At 44.7% G+C, this 17,996-nt stretch overlaps 1 protein-coding gene across 1 annotated transcript in view; it reads right to left on the reverse strand.

Moving 5' to 3' along the window:
• LOC122800919 (probable cation-transporting ATPase 13A4) overlaps positions 1 to 17,996 on the reverse strand; it is an 846,809-nt gene that overhangs the window by 755,570 nt on the left and 73,243 nt on the right. The window lies entirely within an intron of this gene.

The following is a 17,996-nucleotide window of genomic DNA, read 5'->3' on the forward strand; positions in this document are numbered from 1 at the left end:
CTAAGGAGGCACACAGACACACTCTCATACAGTTAGAAAGTGCACGATTCAAACCCCTACCTAACTACTACATGATACTAGAGCAGTACGCATTAACACGACGTGCTATACACATTACTGGAAGTTCTTTCCACAGGTATATTTGTAGGATGGTGACATCATCAGACTTGACAAAGATGAGTATACCACTTTTAAGGTGTTTTAGTAGTCTCCAAAAAGGTTGCTCCTCTCCAAGGAGACACACACACACACACACTCATACAGTTGTCAAGTGCAGGATTCAAACCCCTACCTAACTACTTTATGATACTACAGCAGTACACATTTACACGACGAGCTCTACACATTACTGGGAGCTCTCCTTTCCACAAGTATATTTGTAGGATGGTGACATCATCAGACTAGACAAAGTGGGTTACATTAGGTGACGTTAGGTGGGCTACATAGAAGGAATTTCTAAACACTTTGGCAATGTGATCATCAAAGGGGAGTTTACTATCTACATGGGTCCCCAGGGCCATAATTACATTCTCCGTACATACTGGATTACCACTTATGTGGTAATTTGTGTGCACTTTGTTTTATCCAAAGGGATGACTATGCATTTTTTGGCATTCTGCTTTTGGGCATTGTTTTGACACCAGGTATCTGTCTCTGTAAGACCCTTCTGGAGGATGTCTGTGTCAGCTGTAGAGTTGATTATGGACCACAGTTAGCAGTGATCTGCAAACTTGTTCAGCCATACTCCTCCAGTGCTTGCCTGTACCTCTGAGCAGTATCTACTGAACAGGTGGGGTCCCAGGACCAAGACTTGTAGGATGCCATTTATGACTGGTTTGGAGTCGGACATGGCACCCGCAACTCTGAACATGTGTGTTTGATCTGTGAGCCAGTTGGCCACCCATCCTGTGACATAGGTGTTAATGTTCAAGCTGGTAAGCTTGTCCATGATGCCAGAGTGGGGAATGGTGTCAAAGGCCTTAGTGAGGTCCAGGTGGGCTGTGTGGACTACTTTCACCTCTATCTGTGTCCTTGGTAACTGTTTCAAAGAAGTCAACTAGGTTTAGGAGGCAGGATCTGCCTTTAACAAAGCCAAGTTGGATAGAGTCCAGTGTCTGGAGGTTCCCAATGTCTCTGTTTTGGGTTCCATGATAATTTTCTCCACAGCTTTGCAGACCAGGCTGAGTAGGCCTATAGGGCAATAGTTTCCAGGTTCTATTGTGGCACCACCTTTGTGGAGCTGGATGACTGTTACTGTATGCCATTCTTTGGGTACATAGCCTGTGGTAAGGTTGAGTCTAGACAGTGAATGTAAGTGAGGGTGTATTTCCTTTTGGGGCTGGTGTAAGACGCAGCCTGGGACACCATCCAATCCCATTGATGCTGTGTTCTTAGCTTTGGAGAGGGCTGTTTTTACCTGCATATCCATGAAGTCTGGGGCTCTGCATTCTTCTGGGATGGACACAGGCCCTTTTGGGGGTAATGGGGGGGGGGAGTTTGCACTGCAGTTGTCCACCAGGATGTGGGCAATGTCAGTTGGTTCAGTGTATTTTTTGCCATTTTGCAGTAGCTGACAGCATATTTGAGAGTTGCCACCTAAATGTTTGGTATAGCTAATGAAGGCTTTGTGGTTGTTATTCTTACATTCCTTGGCAATTTGTCTTTAGAAACTGGCCTTGGATTATTTTATGAGTGATCATTGTTTCTTCCTAATAATGATCAGTGATGCCTTTCCTTTTGTGAAGTTTGCTCTATCATGTGTTCGTTTCCTCCTTCTGTTGTATAGCTTATTTATGGACAACGACCCCCAGATTGGTTTCTTATATTTGGAGGAGTGCGTCTTGGTTTTATTTGGGATGTCTCGATCCATGCATCCCTGTAGATGCTCATAGAATGCACTTGTAAATGATTCTGCAGATTGTATAGCATTATCCTATAGCAAGGGGGCTTTGGAACTTTCCAATTTGGTCTTGAGAAGTGTGCAGTTTGCTTTTGAAAATTTCTTCACAGTGGTTTCCTTGACTGGGGGGGTGGGATGTGGATGTCCAGTGTGATTACTTTATGATCTGATATTACTAGCGAGGGGTTTATCTCTGTTGTGGAACACTGGTACCCCATGTTGGTGATGATCAGGTCCAGTATGTTGTCACCTCTAGTGGGCGTGGTGACCAACTGTTCCAGGGCATTTCAGTTTTTAAACACTAGGAAGCATTGGGCAAAGGACGTTGTACATGAGTAATTCTCCCAGTCAGTTTTGGGTAGTTGTAATCTCCTCATATAATGGTGTTTGGTAGGTCCTTTATATTTTCCACTGTTCTCAGGAATACTGAGTGAGGTTCCTGAGACAAGGTAGGTGATCTGTAGCAGGCTACAATCTGATAAGCAGCTTTGCCCAATGTTATTTGCACTTGCATGGTCTCCAATGCCTCATGCTGTGCCACTAACCTGAAGGTGTGGGTATCCATAAGGTAAATGGATACATCCCTTCCTTTTGTATTTCACTCTGGGTCTTGGGGCTGAAGATCAGAGGGATTGTGAGTGTTTTACATGGAGCATGTCCAACAGCTCTGTGTTTGACATAGCTTTGTATGTTAGGCAGAGATCACCTCTGAGTAGGCGATATGCAAGAGAGTACAGCTGGAGCATTTTGAGACGGTCTGTGTATGGCATGTATTTCAGGCCGCTAATGCTCTTTGTGAGGTATTTCTGCAGGCTTTCCAGTTGTTGTAGATGTCTTGTGAGGTACATAGCAAAAGGGGCATTGTACTCTATTATGGATCTAGTGAGTGATGAGTAGAGGGGAACAATGTCCTCTTCTATTCTGCATGAGACACCTTTTGTGATGAGGTGTGCCACATAGAAGGATTTCCTGACTACTGTGGGGATGTGATTATCACAGGTGTGTCCACTGTCCACCTGTGACCCAAGGTCTCTTATCACACTTTCAGTGTTAAGTATACTACCACCTATGTTGTAGTTCATGGCTACAGAGTTTTTACCAAAGGGGATGACAATGCACATTTTGGCATTGAGCTTGAGGCCATGGCTTTGATACCAGGCATCTATCTCAGTGAGGCCCTTTTGTAGGATGTCCACATCTTTAGTAGTTTCAATTATAGCTCCTAGTTTGCAGTCATCTGGAAACTTCATTAGCCGCAGACCTTCCATGTTAAAGTTTACTTCAAGGAAGTAGATACCAAACAGGACAGGACCCAGGACTGAACCCTGTGGTACTGCACTTGTCACTGGTCCAAAATCGTACTTGGAGTCTGCTACTTTCACAGTGTGTCTTCTGTCAGTGAGCCAGTTGGCAACCCATCTTGTGACATAGCAATTTATACCTAGTTTAGTGGGTTTTCTATAATTCCAGAGCGGGAGATGGTGTTGAAAGCCATGGCAAGATCTACATAAGTTGTGTAAACCACCTTACCCTTGTCTACGGTTCTGGTGACTGCTTCAATGACATCTTATCAGGTTTAGGAGACATGATCTGCCTTTTACAAACCAAACATGGTTGTGGTCCAGAGTTTGGAGATTACCAATGTCTTCTTTTATAAGTTATATGATGATACATTCCAAGGCCTTGCAGAGCAGGCTCATTAGGCTAATGGGGCGCTAGTTCCTGGGGTCCGTGGTGGCTCCCCCCTTGTGTAGTGGGATAACCATCGCTGTGCACCATTCAGCAGGCACAGAGCCTGAGGTGAGGCTATGGCTGAACATGATACGTAGGTGTGGTGCCTGTTTGTTCTGTATTTTGTGTAAAACACAGCCTGGGATGTTATCTGATCCCATGGATGCTGTGTTTCTGGCTTTGGAGAGTGTTTTTTACCTGTGCAGCCATGATTACAGCAACTTTGCAGTCTTCTGTTATAGTGATGTGCTCTTTTATGGGTGAGAGGGGGGTAAAGTTAGCACTGATCCTATCTGCCAGGATGTTGGCAATATCAGTTGGGTCTGTATATTTAGTGCCATTGTGCTGTAACTCAGAGCAATCTGAGTGTTGCCATTGCGATTCTTGACATAGCTATAGAATGCTTTGTGGTTGTCTTTAGAATCAGTGCCGATTTTGTTTTCATAACTAGCTTTGGAGGATTTTATCAGGGATCACAGCTTCTTACTGATGTTGACCATGGAGCTCCTCCCCTCATGGGATTTTACACTCTTTTGCAACAGTTTCTTCCTACTGTTGTGCAGTTTGTTTATGGCAGAGGAACACCAGATTGGCTTCCTTTTCTTGGAGGATAGCGTCTTGGTTCTGTTTGGGATAGCACAATGCATGAAGTCATGTAAGTACTTATAAAGTGCAATTGTGAAGGATTCAGTAGTCGTAATTGTATTGTCCATCTGCATGGGTGTCCTGCAGTTCAGCACTTCTGTCTTAAGAAGCATGAACTTGGCTTTGGGGATATTTTTTAACATGATTTCTTTAATTGGGGTGTGGGTCCAGAATGTGGATATGTAGGGTAATTAGCTTATGGTCAGATGGGACCAATGAGATGCTGACTTTAGGTGTGGAATACCGGTCACACAGGACAAACCAAACCCCGTAACCAACACAAATAACCACAAAGTTAGCTAAATGCTACTCATTACCAGAAGTCTTAGCCTCCAGATGCACACACTCGATGCACTTCTCATTATGGAGAATATTGATATCTGTGCAGTAACAGAAACCTAGTTCAAGGCTCCAGACAGCACACCAGCACTACCAGGATACTACTCATTCCATACCTTCCAGCATCAGAACCTGAATCATAGCACATAAGGTGAGGATGTATCCATATTCATCAAGGATACCTACACCTCTCTCTACATGCTCTCTACAGGATATGTACCCATAGAATGTTGCACAGCAATGTTCTTCACACTCCCCAGGGGTGGGGCCACAAAAACCCCTTGGTATTCATGCTCTATGAGCCTGATGAGTGTATTCTGCAAGGCAATGGAGCCAATCATAATGGAAGTCAACAATACAGAGATTGGGAACCTTCACACAGTTGAGCACACCCAGTTTGGCTTCGTCAAATGCAGACCATGCCTCCTGAACTGGGAGGATTTCTTTGACAGTTACCCAGGCTACAGATGATTGAAATGAGCTCAACATAGCCTACCTATACCTAGCTAAGGCCTTTGACACCATTCCCCAGTCAGGTATCACAGATGAACTCACCAACCTGGCCATGAATCCATACATCACAAGATGGATTGCAATCTGGCACACAGATAGATCTCACACATTAAGAGTTGCTGGCTACATGTCAGACTCTACACCGGTAATGACTGGTGTCCCCCAGGGTTCAGTCCTGTGGTCCCTCCTGTTTGGTATAGACTTCTCAAATGTACATGCCAACACATGAGAGTTGTAGTTGACTAAGTTTGCTGGGAACTGTAAAGTGTTTGCCATAATAGATTGCCCGGAAGACAGACATATTCTCCAGAAGAGACTTTATGAAACAGATGTGTGGTGTCAGAATCATATCCTCAAGCTCACTGTGGAGGAATGCATAGTTATCCTCTTTGTTGAAAACAAAATACCCACAAACTACCACATAGGTGTTACCCCCCTTAAAAATGACAAGGTGATAAGGGATCTGGGGGCACAAGTCAATAGTCATCTTTCCTTTGACAACCATGTTGTCAAAGTGACTGGGAGATCCTATGTGGCCCACCTAATCAACAAAGGGTTTGCATCAGGATCCAAAGAGGTAGTGCACCATTTGGATGTACTCGACTTAGCATATCCAGCAGTTGTAGAGACCACATAGGTACCTCACCAAGAAGATTACTGGCCTCAAACAGTTGTGTTATGCAACACTACTGGTAAAACTAAATCTGTTCTTCGTTGCTTACCGCCTACTCAGAGGCACACTCTGCCTAACATACAGAGCCATGTCCAACACATAACTGTTGAACATGCTCCATCTACAGATAACAACATTGAGTCGCCCTACACATTCCAGGGATATGAACCTCATTGGAACGATGAATACAACATGCTCCTGGGATAGAGTACCATCCCAGACACTTGCCTTACTGTGGAACAAAGTCCCAATGTACATCAGACAGAACCCTTCCTGACACTCTTCAATTGAAAACTTGATGAGTGGATGGGAAACAGACAATTCATGCCAGGCATCACATCAGCAGACCCACTAGTAAGGGGCTTAGGGTACTAACTATTAGAACTAGACCTTGGGAGACTACCCAATGGTGTGGTGAAAGCTGCACAACTTGCGTAGGCTGATATATGCCTTCGTGGAGATAGTCTACTACATACCTATGAACGTATGTGACAGGTACATGTCTACAGACAGTAGATGTGTACTTCATTGTACAGTCATATTGTACAGCAGGCACATGGACCACATACACTGTAATGCTTACAGATACTGGTGGCTGTTATGTACAGTGGGAAAGATGGGCGCCTCATGTCTTTTGTGCCATTGGGATGTGCGCTGGGTGGGACAGTCCTGGATGGCTCCTTGTCATGGTCACCCTCTTACACACATCTCTGCCCATCCATCTTTGGCTTATTATACTGTGATCCCCCTACACACACACACACATATATATATATATATATATATATATATATATATATATATATATATATATATATATAGGTAGGTAATAGGCTATCTGCCTGAAGGCATATATTAGTATGGCCAAAGTGTGCAGCTATCACCACCCATGGAGTTAGTTCCCTAGGCCTCTGTGTAGTACAGCTGATGAAGTGATCCATGGTGTGACAGTTCAGTTCCGCATACACTCATCAAGGCTCCTCTGGAAGACTGTCAGTGAGGGTCTCGGCTTAATGTAATTTGGGAGCCTATTCCAAAGCAAGGGAAGTCTGTGAGTTAGTAATGTATCCCTCCAACATGTTATATTTAATGTTGTGATGATGATATCTCTAGAGCATGTAGTACAGTGAGCTTGGGTTTACTTCAGATAGCGCATGTACATCAGTTCTGCATTGGACATGGACCTGTCTGTTGGGCAGAGATCTCCTGAGTAGACAGTATGCAACAGAGTACAGACTGAGTTAAATCCAGTCTTGTTGCATGGGGCAACTGTTTGAGGCCAGTAATCCTGTTGTTGAGGTACTTTAGTGGTCTTTGCAGATGCTGAAGGTGCCTAGTCAGATTCATCGCAAGTGTGTTGTGGTACTCTCTGATGGGTCTGATGACTGATGAGTAGAGGGAACCTCCTTTGACCTACATGCAAAGACCTTGGCAGTTTGTGGGAACACATAACATGATTTTCTAACCACTTTGCGAATGTGTTTCTGGAAGTAGAGATGACTATCCACATGTGTCCATAGATCCCTTATTATCACCTCCATATTTAGGGTGTTGGCACCTATGTGGCATTTGTATGACTGTAGCTCAAGGCCATAATTTTGACACCACATATGTCTGACTGAGACCCTTCTTAAGGATGTCTCTGTTGTCCCAAATATTGATTACGATAATTCTTTGCAGTCATCCACAAACTTTGCTAAACATAGCCCTTGAGTGTTTGACTGTATTTCTGAAAAGTATACACCAGACAGTAGGGGTCCCAGGACTGAGCCATGGGGGACAGCAGTTGTTACCAGCTTGAGCAGGAGACCACAATTCTTACCTTGTGGGATCTATCTGTGCCCCAGTTGGCAATCCATCAGATGACATACATATTTATGCACTGGTTGTTGATTTTGTGGATACGACGTGTCTGGGATATTGGGAAAGGGCTTTTCAAGGTCTATGTGGGATGTGTGTAGCTCATTTCATTGATGTATGTCCTGGGTGACTGCCTTGAAAACAGTCTAGCAGGTTTGGGAACCATGATCTGACCCTGACTAAACCAGAATGGGTAGGGTTGGGTGTTTGTAGGCTCCCAATAGCTCTGTTTATGATTTCCATCACGATGGACTCCGTGGCCTTGCAGATCAGGCTTAATAGGCTTATAAGACAATAGTTCCTATGGTCTGTTGTGCACCAACACTTGTGGAGTGTGCCAAATGTTGCTGTAACCCATTCAACAGTTTCATATCCTGTACAGAGGGTGAGTCTCAACAGACTGTTCAGGTGCAGGGTCTGTTTGTTTTGGAGTTCACATATGACACAGCTAGGGAAACCATGCCATCCATAGACACCATGTTTTTAGGTTTGGAAAGAGCTGTTTAACCATTGTATATGTGATTTCTGGGTTTTCACAATCTCCAGGTATGATAATGGGCCCTTTTGTCAGCGAGAGGGGCGTAAATATGTATGAACCTGTCTGACAAGATGTTGGCAGTGTCAGTCATATACATGTATTCATTTACAGTTTGCACTGACTCAGAACATATATGAGTTTACATTGATATTTATGACATAGTGAAAGAAAGCTTCATGGTTCTCTATGGACTCTTTGACAATATTTTTGCCAGAACATCGATTGGATAATGTTAGGGGTGCTCATTGTTTATTGATGATACTGATCGGAGATTTATTGATCTTCTTTGAATTTTCACTTTCTTTGAACAACTTAAGTACTTGTAGTACATAGTTTGATTATGACAGGAGTCCAATATATTATATGGGTCTGTTTTCATATAGCTGTGTGCGCAAGGCAGGATTGGTGAATAGTGACAAGTTTCTGGGGTAAGAACTGCAACTGCCAGATATGTGTGGCCCACTGCTGTACTCAGACATGGCCTAAGTGTGTGAGCATGCCCAGTATGACCTTTCAGTATGTTGCTGACTGCAATTTGCTAAATTTGTTGAAGTGTGTGAGCACGCCCAGTATGACCTTTCTGTATCTTGCTGACTGAAATTTGCTAAATTTGTTTGTGTGTGTGAGCACGCCCAGTATGACCTTTCAGTATGTTGCTGACTGCAATTTGCTAAATTTGTTTAAGTGTGTGAGCATGGCCAGTATGGCCATATATACTATGTGTGTGAAAAATCAAGTTGTTTTTTACTTCAGGGCTCACCTTTGTGTTGTACATTGACAGGAAGCACGCTGTACCTGCGGGACTTCCATGAGTCACTTTGCATAGACTTATCAACATTTCTACATACAGGGGGGAGAGCTATTATTTGTACATTTCTACCCAGGGGGCACATCTGATTGTTACTGTGGGAGTACATAGGATGAGGGTTCACCTGACACTTGCACACATTTGCTAGGCCTGCACTGCTATGTCAGGTACTCCATTTCAGACTGTACTGTTGCCTATCGCACTGGCTTGAGGCATACTACTGTACTACAGATCTTAGCTTCCAATTTCACGTATATTTGTTTGTGACTTCATAGCCTACCCAACCCACATCACACTGCTTGGCCTGCTATCTTTCTGCATAGGCCTGGGGGGAGGTTACTCATATGCCTCTTCAGAAGGCATGATACAGCATTTGTTTGTGTTTGCGTTAGTCTACAATTGTCCTGCTGTGTCTGTGCCAGTGAAATGCTGTCATGGCTTAGTGGTTCAGTACTGTGACTATAGTGCACAGTATCCTGAGTTTGAGCCCTGTCACTGCTTTTTATTTTCCTGCTGAGCAGACCTGACTGGTTAAGGAACAGTAAAGCAGGTGTGAGCATGTTTACCTGACTTTGCCTGACTTTGCCTGACTTTGCCCAACATTGCCCAACAATGGCCAACATTGCCCAACGTTTCCCAATGTTGCTCAACGTTGCCCGACGTTGCGCTAGTTTGTGTGGCGCGCAGCTCCGCGCAATTGTGCTTAAATATGCTAAATAGTGGTAAAATGTGCTTAGCACTGTTTTATATTGCTTAAAATAGGGCAATCATGCCTCAGGTGGTGCTGCAGAGCTGCCTATGTTGGATGCACATAGTACACTCCCTATGCATATTTGAAAACAGGTAGTGTCAAGTTAGGCATCCCTTTTATTGTATGTGTGAGTCAGAGAGAGGTGTCATTTCCAGGGTTCCTACTGAGTCAGTGTATGTGCTATGTGTTTCCTCTTTGCCAAGGCCAAGGCATACTGGGCACGCCTCCTTCTGCCTACTGGGGCAGGCTCAGGTTGTTCCTCCTCTGAGTCACTCTGTGCCTATGCAGGCCTTGGCAATGGTGGGGGCTGTTTGGCCCTGCCCCATGCTGTTCCTGCTGCAGCTGTTTTCGCAGGATCATATTGTGTAGCATGGCACATACCATGACAATTCGGGTACATGTAGTTAGTGAGTACTGCAAGGCTCCACCAGATGTGTCCAGGCACCGGAATCGTGACTTGAGCATCCCAAACACACGCTCAATAATGTTTCTTGTTTGTGCTTGTGCCTCATTATGGAGTTCTTGTTTGGGTGTGTGTGCATTTCTGATGGGTGTCATCAGCCATGGCTCCAGTGCATATCCAGCATCCCCCACTAGATGACCGTCAGGGATGTCCCCACTGGCAAATCTCTGGTACAGCTGCATCAGATGCCAGATGTGGGAATTGTGATAGCTTCCAGGGCAGCCAGCACACACATTCATTATTATGCCCTGGGTATCGCACACAACCTGGCAGTTGATGGAGGGGAAGCCCTTGCGGTTGATGTAGACCCTACCCCACTCACCGGGTGGTGCTTTGATGTGTATGTGCATGCAGTCTATTGCACCCACTACCTCAGGGTATTCTGCTATTTGGTGGAAAAGACGCATATTGCTGGCCAATGCCTCACTGGAATTGGGGAAATATACGTGCTCACCGACATGTGCTGACATGGCATCCAGCAACTGGTGCAGTACCCTGGATGCTGATGCCTGTAAAACCCCCCATCATATCACCAGTTGGTCTCTGGAAGGTACCTGTAGCTAGTATTTGTAGGCCAACACATACCTTGGTATCCACTCACTGATAAGTAGAGGGAACTTCCTTTGACCTACATGCAAAGACCTTGGCAGTTTGTGGGTACACATAGCATGATTTTCTAACCACTTTGTGAATGTGTTTCTGGAAGTAGAGATGACTATCCACATGTGTCCATAGATCCCTTATTATTACCTCCATATTTAGGGTGTTGGCACCTATGTATTATTTGTATGACTGTAGCTCGAGGCCATAATTTTGACACCACATATGTCTGACTGAGACCCTTCTTAAGGATGTCTCTGTTGTCCCAAACATTGATTATGACAATTTTTTGCAGTCATCCACAAACTTTGCTAAACAGAGACCTCGTGTGTTTGACTTTATTTCTGAAAAGTATACACCAGACAGGAGGGTTCCAGGACTGAGTCATGGGAGACAGCAGTTGTTACCAGCTTGAACAAAAGACCACAATTCTTAACTTGTGGGATCTATCTGTGCCCCAGTTGGCAATCCATCAGATGACAAACATATTTATGTACTGATTGTTGATTTTGTGGATACAACATGTGTCTGGGATGTTGGGAAAGGGCTTTTCAATGTCTATGTGGGATGTGTGTAGCTCATTTCATTGATGTATGTCCTGGGTGACTACCTTGAAAACAGTCTAGCAGGTTTGGGAACCATGATCTGCCCCTGACCAAACCAAAATGGGTAGGGTTGGGTGTTTGTAGGCTCCCAATAGCTCTGTTTATGAGTTCCATCATGATGGACTCCATGGCCTTGCAGATCAGGCTTAATAGGCTTATAAGACAATAGTTCCCATGGTCTGTTGTGCACCAACACTTGTGGAGTGTGCTAAATGTTGCTGTAACCCATTCAACAGTTTCATATCCTGTACAGAGGTGAGTCTCAACAGACTGTTTGGGTGCAGGGTCTGTTTGTTTCGGAGTTCACATATGACACAGCTAGGAAAACCATGTCATCCATAGACGCCATGCTTTTAGGTTTGGAAAGAGCTGTTTAACCATTGTATATGTGATTTCTGGGTTTTCACAATCTCCAGGTATGATAATGGGCCCTTTTGTCAGTGAGAGGGGGGTAAATATGTATGAACCTGTCTGACAAGATGTTGGCAGTGTCAGTCATGTACATGTATTCATTTACAGTTTGCACTGACTCAGAACATATATGAGTTTACATTGATATTTATGACACAGCGAAAGAAAGCTTCATGGTTCTCTATGGACTCTTTGACAATATTTTTGCCAGAACATGGATTGGATAATGTTAGGAGTGCTCATTGTTTATTGATGATACTGATCAGAGATTTATTGATCTTCTTTGAATTTTCACTTTCTTTGAACAACTTAAGTACTTGTAGTACATAGTTTGATTATGACAGGAGTCCAATATATTATATGGGTCTGTTTACATATAACTGTGTGCGCAAGGCAGGATTGGTGAATAGTGACAAGTTTCTGGGGTAAGAACTGCAACTGCCAGATATGTGTGGCCCACTGCTGTACTCAGACATGGCCTAAGTGTGTGAGCATGCCCAGTATGACCTTTCAGTATGTTGCTGACTGAAATTTGCTAAATTTGTTTAAGTGTGTGAGTATGCCCAGTATGGCCATATATACTATGTGTGTGAAAAATCAAGCTGGTTTTTACTTCAGGGCTCACCTTTGTGTTGTACATTGACAGGAAGCATGCTGTGCCTGTAGGACTTCCATGAGTCACTTTGCATAGACTTATCAACATTTCTACATACAGGGGGGACAGCTATTATTTGTACATTTCTACCCAGGGGTCACACCTGATTGTTACTGTGGGTGTACATAGGATGAGGAGTTCACCTGACACTTACACACATTTGCTAGGCCTGCACTGCTATGTCAGGTATTCCATTTCAGTCTGTACTGTTGCCTATCGTACTGGCTTGAGGTATACTACTGTACTACAGATCTTAGCTTCCAATTTCTCGTATATTTGTTTGTGACTTCATAACCTACCCAACCCACATCACACTGCCTGGCCTGCTGTTATCTGTCTGCATAGGCCTGGGGGAAGTTACTCATATGCCTCTTCAGAGGAAATGATACAGCATTTGTTTGTGTTTACGTTAGTCTTCAATTGTCCTTCTGTGTCTGTGCCAGTGAAATGCTGTCATGGCTTAGTGGTTCAGTATTGTGACTATAGGTTCATAGGTTCATAGGTTCATACTAGGCTATCTGCCCTAGGGCATTTATAAGCCTAGCCAGAATGTGTTTGGCTTTCACCACCCATTTTAAATTTATTTTGCTATGCCCTTTTTCGAGGTTAGTATACTGTGCCTCTGTCTAACAGTGACACAGAAGTGATACCCGGGGTAAACCTACGATCTCCCATCCACTCATCAAGATTCCTCTTGAAGAGAGTCAATGAGGGACTCTGCCTAACCTGGACTGGGATTTTATTCCAGAGTGAATGGAGCCTCTGGGTTATGAATCTGTCCCTCCAGCATGTCCTATTTATTTCAGTGTTGAGGTTCAAGTCTCTCGAGCGTGTAGCTCGATGGGATTTGGATTTTCTGAGGTGCAGCATGTCCATTAATTCCGGGTTGGACATGGATTTATACATCAGGCACAGATCGCCTCTGAACAGGCGGTATGCCACTGAGTAGAGCTGGAGTTTCTTTAACCGGGCAGCATATGGCATCTGTTTGAGCCCTTTGATCCTCTTGGTGAGGTACTTTTGGGGTCTTTCCAGTTGCTGCAGGTGTCTGGTAAGGTACATCCCAAAAGGGGCATTGTACTCAATTATGGGCCTGATGAGGGATGAGTAAAGAGGCACGATGACGTCCCCTGATCTAGATGTGAATCCCTTCATGATTAGGTGGGCTATATAAAATGTTTTTCTAACCACTTTGGCCACGTGGTTGTCAAATGAGAGATTGCTATCAACCTGGGTCCCCAGGTCCCTAATTACTTCTTCTGTACTTAATGGATTACCACCTATGTGGTAATTTGTGGGCACTTTGTTTTTGCCAAAGGGGATGACTATACACTTTTTGGCATTTAGCTTGAGGCCATGGCTCTGGCACCAGTTGTCTGTTTCTATGAGGCCCTTTTGGAGGATGCTTGTGTTGACTGGAGAGTCGATTATGGTGCCCAGTTTGCAGTCATCTGCGAACTTGGTCGGCCACAGTCCTTCCGCGTTGGCCTGTACCTTAGAGAAATATATACCGAACAAGAGAGGTCCCAGGACTGAGCCTTGTGGGACACCACTTGTAACTGGTTTGGAATCTGACATGGCTCCAGCAATTCTAACCATGTGGGTTCTGTCCTTGAGCCAGTTTGCAATCCATCTAGTGACATAGGGGTTTATATTTAAGCTGGTGAGCTTATCTATAATGCCCGAGTGGGGTATTGTATCGAAGGCTTTTGCGAGGTCCAGGTAGGCTGTGTGGACCACCTTCCCCTCGTCAATGGCCTTGGTGACTGTTTCAAAGAAATCAACCAGGTTTAAGAGGCAGGATCTGCTCTTAACAAAGCCGAACTGGGTAGGATCCAGTGTTTGTAGGTCCCCAATATCTTTATTTATCAGGTCCATGATGATCCTTTCCATAGCTTTGCAGACCAAGCTAGTCAGGCTTATGGGGTGATAGTTTCCAGGATCCATTGAGGCACCACCTTTATGGAGAGGGACCACTGTTGCTGTACGCCACTCTTTGGGCACATATCCTGTGGTAAGGCTGAGATTGAACAGTAGTTTTATGTTTGGGTTTAGCTCTTCTTGGAGTTCATGTAGTACGCAGCCCGGGACACCATCTGGTCCCATTGATGCTGTGTTTTTTGCTTTGGAGAGGGCGGCTCTTACCTGAGCATCTGAGATGTCAGGGGGCAGCACTCTGCTGGGATAGATATTTGCCCTTTGGTGGGAGGGGAGTTTGCTGAACCTGTCAGCTAGGATGTTGGCAATGTCTGTGGGTTCGTGTATTTTTGTCATTTTGGACTAATTCTGAGCATATCTGGGAATTACCACCCAGGTTCCTAATATAACTAAAGAAAGCCTTGTGATTATCCTTAGTGTCCTGTGCAATTTTTCTCGAAGCTGGCCTTAGACAATTTTATGTGTGCCCGTAGTTTTTGCTAATACTGATCAGTGATGCCTTCCCTTTTGGGATTTTGCTCTATCATTTACTAGCTTCCTCCTTCTATTGTATAGTTTGTTTATGGCTGGGGTCCACCAGACAGGACGCCTGCCTTTGGAGGATTGGGTCTTGGTTTTATTTGGGATCACATGATCCATGCATTCCTGAAGGTGTTCATAGAATGCGTTTATAAAGGATTCTGCGGTCTGGGCCGTATTTTCCACAGGCCCGGGGGCTTTGAAGGATTCCACTTCAGTTTTGAGGAGTGTGAAATTTGCTTTATAGAAGTTTTTCACTGTGGTTTTCTGGGCAGGGGGTGGGGTCGGGATGTGAATATCCAGTGAGATTAGTTTATGGTCTGATCTTACCAGTGAGGGATACACTTCTGGTCTGGAGCATAAAGTCCCCATGTTGGTGAAGATCAGGTCCAGTATGTTTTCCCCTCTTGTGGGAGTGGTATAGTGCACAGTATCCTGAGTTCGAGCCCTATCACTGCTTTTTATTTTCCTGCTGAGCAGACCTGACTGGTTAAGAAACAGTAAAGCAGGTGTGAGCGTGTTTACCCGACTTTGCTTGACTTTGCCTGACTTTGCCCAACATTGCCCAACAATGCCTAACATTGCCCAACGTTGCCCAATGTTCCCCAACATTGCCCGATGTTGTGCTAGTTTGCGTGGCACGCAGCTCCGCGCAATTATGCTTAAATATGCTAAATAGTAAAATGTACTTAGCACTGCTTTATATTGCTTAAAATAGGGCAATCATGCCTCAGGTGGTGCTGCAGGGCTGCCTATGTTGGATGCACATAGTACACTCCCTATGCATGTTTGAAAACAGGTAGTGTCAAGTTAGGCATCCCTTTTATTGTATGTGTGAGTCAGAGAGAGGTGTCATTTCCAGGGTTCCTACTGAGTCAGTGTATGTGCTATGCATTGCCTCTTTGCCAAGGCCAAGGCATACTGGGCACTCCTCCTTCTGCCTACTGGGGCAGGCTCAGGTTGTTCCTCCTCTGAGTCACTCTGTGCCACTGCAGGCCTTGGCAATGGTGGGGGGATGTTTGGCCCTGCCCCATGCTGTTCCTGCTGCAGCTGTTTTCGCAGGATCATATTGTGTAGCATGGCACATACCATGACAATTTGGGTACATGTAGTTGGTGAGTAATGCAAGGCTCCACCAGATGTATCCAGGCACCGGAACCATGACTTGAGCATCCCAAACACATGCTCAATAATGTTTCTTGTTTGTGCGTGTGCCTCATTATGGAGTTCTTGTTTGGTTGTGTGTGCATTTCTGATGGGTGTCATCAGCCATGGCTTCAGTGCATATCCAGCATCCCCCACTAGGTGACCGTCAGGGATGTCCCCATTGACAAATCTCTAGTACAGCTACGTCAGATGCCAGATGTGGGAATCGTGATAGCTTTCAGGGCAGCCAGCACATACATTCATTATTATGCCCTGGGTATCACACACAACCTGGCAGTTGATGGAGGGTAAGCCCTTGCGGTTGATGTAGACCCTACCCCGCTCACCCTGTGGTGCTTTGATGTGTATGTGCGTGCAGTCTATTGCACCCACAACCTCAGGGTATTCTGCAATTTGGTGGAAACGATGCATATTGCTGGCCAATGCCTCACTGGAATTGGGGAAATATACGTGCTCACCGACTGACATGGCATCCAGGAACTGGTGCAGTACCCTGGATGCTGATGCCTGTTAAACCCCCATCATATCACCAGTTGGTCTCTGGAAGGTACCTGTAGCTAGTATTTGTAGGCCAACACATACCTTGGTATCCACTGGGATGGGTTCCCCTCTGTTGGTTCTGTGTGTGAGGCGTGGCTGGCACAGCTCAACAATTTGCTGCATGAGGTATCTGTCAACTCTATAGCGCTCCACTATCTCCAGCTCATGTAGTCCCTGATAGGTTACCCTGGGTCTGTACACTCTTCTCTGTCTCCTCACTTTGGGTTGCTCAGCAGCATTCACAACATCACCACCCTCAGCATCTTGCACATGTTGGTTTATGATAGCAATAGCAGCCCCTAACATTTTGTCTGACTTAAGGTTTTTAAGTTTTCACTCTTTGTATACTGCAGTGTTGCAGAGTTCTTGGGAAAAAACAGGATAGACTGTGTTTCCAGAGTTTAAAGTGCTGGCTGGGCTGGGCTAGTCTACTGCCTGTGTAATTGGCTGATTCTGATATATTTCACCTGGCAGCTCTGCTAGTTCTCCTTGGTTAACTTCCTACTACTTCTTTTCCTTCCTTTTCCCTTTCTGATTCCACAAGTGGCAGAGCCGCGCAAACAAACGCACACGCGCACATAGGGTGTAAGCATGTTTGCAAGAAATTTCAGATATATCCACGGCGTACACCTTTGGTTTCTTGTTTTCAGCTAGGACAACTGTAGACACGCCTCTTGCAATCCTGAGCAACTCAGGGCAAACACCAGCCACTGTGCTCCAATCAGCTTACAGTCTTTCAGACATACCCCCTCATGATGCCATCTATCTTCTACTCTACTACTCCCCTACTCCTACACTTACACTCTAGGGACATGGCTCACATGCTGGGGAAAATTGGGATTCACTATCCTTTTCCTCATTTGCATAGGATTGCCTACTAATGCTTGGTTACATCTCTCACACTGAGCTTCCCCCCCTTAGCAACCATTACTCAGTGGTCATGTTGTTTTCAGCCTCCCATTCACTGCATGGCAGAACAAGCTTTTTAGTGAAAATGCCCATTTTTGGCTATTTTTCAATTGTTTTCATTTCATTTAGAGCGCAGCACGTTTGCGCGGCACCGAGCTATGCTTAAACATTAGTGATCGGGGAAAAAAAAACTGGATTTTAAGGATTTACAACATTTGCAAATGCCAATGGCCTTATATTTGGCCATTGGCATGCTTCCTCAACTAAATGCATCCTTTATTTGGAGCTGTCATAGCTCCATTTAGCTATTTTCAGAATGGTACTCCATTACCAATGGAGTACATTTCTGCAAATAACACTACTTTTCCACGGACAGGTTAGTGTTTCCTGGATCACAAATTTACCTCATTTGCATATCTTTCAGCAGCAAA

The sequence above is a fragment of the Protopterus annectens genome, chromosome 4.part1 (genome assembly GCF_019279795.1).
Source record: "Protopterus annectens isolate FY-2018-M chromosome 4.part1, PAN1.0, whole genome shotgun sequence".
Taxonomy (NCBI): Eukaryota; Metazoa; Chordata; order Ceratodontiformes; family Protopteridae; genus Protopterus; species Protopterus annectens.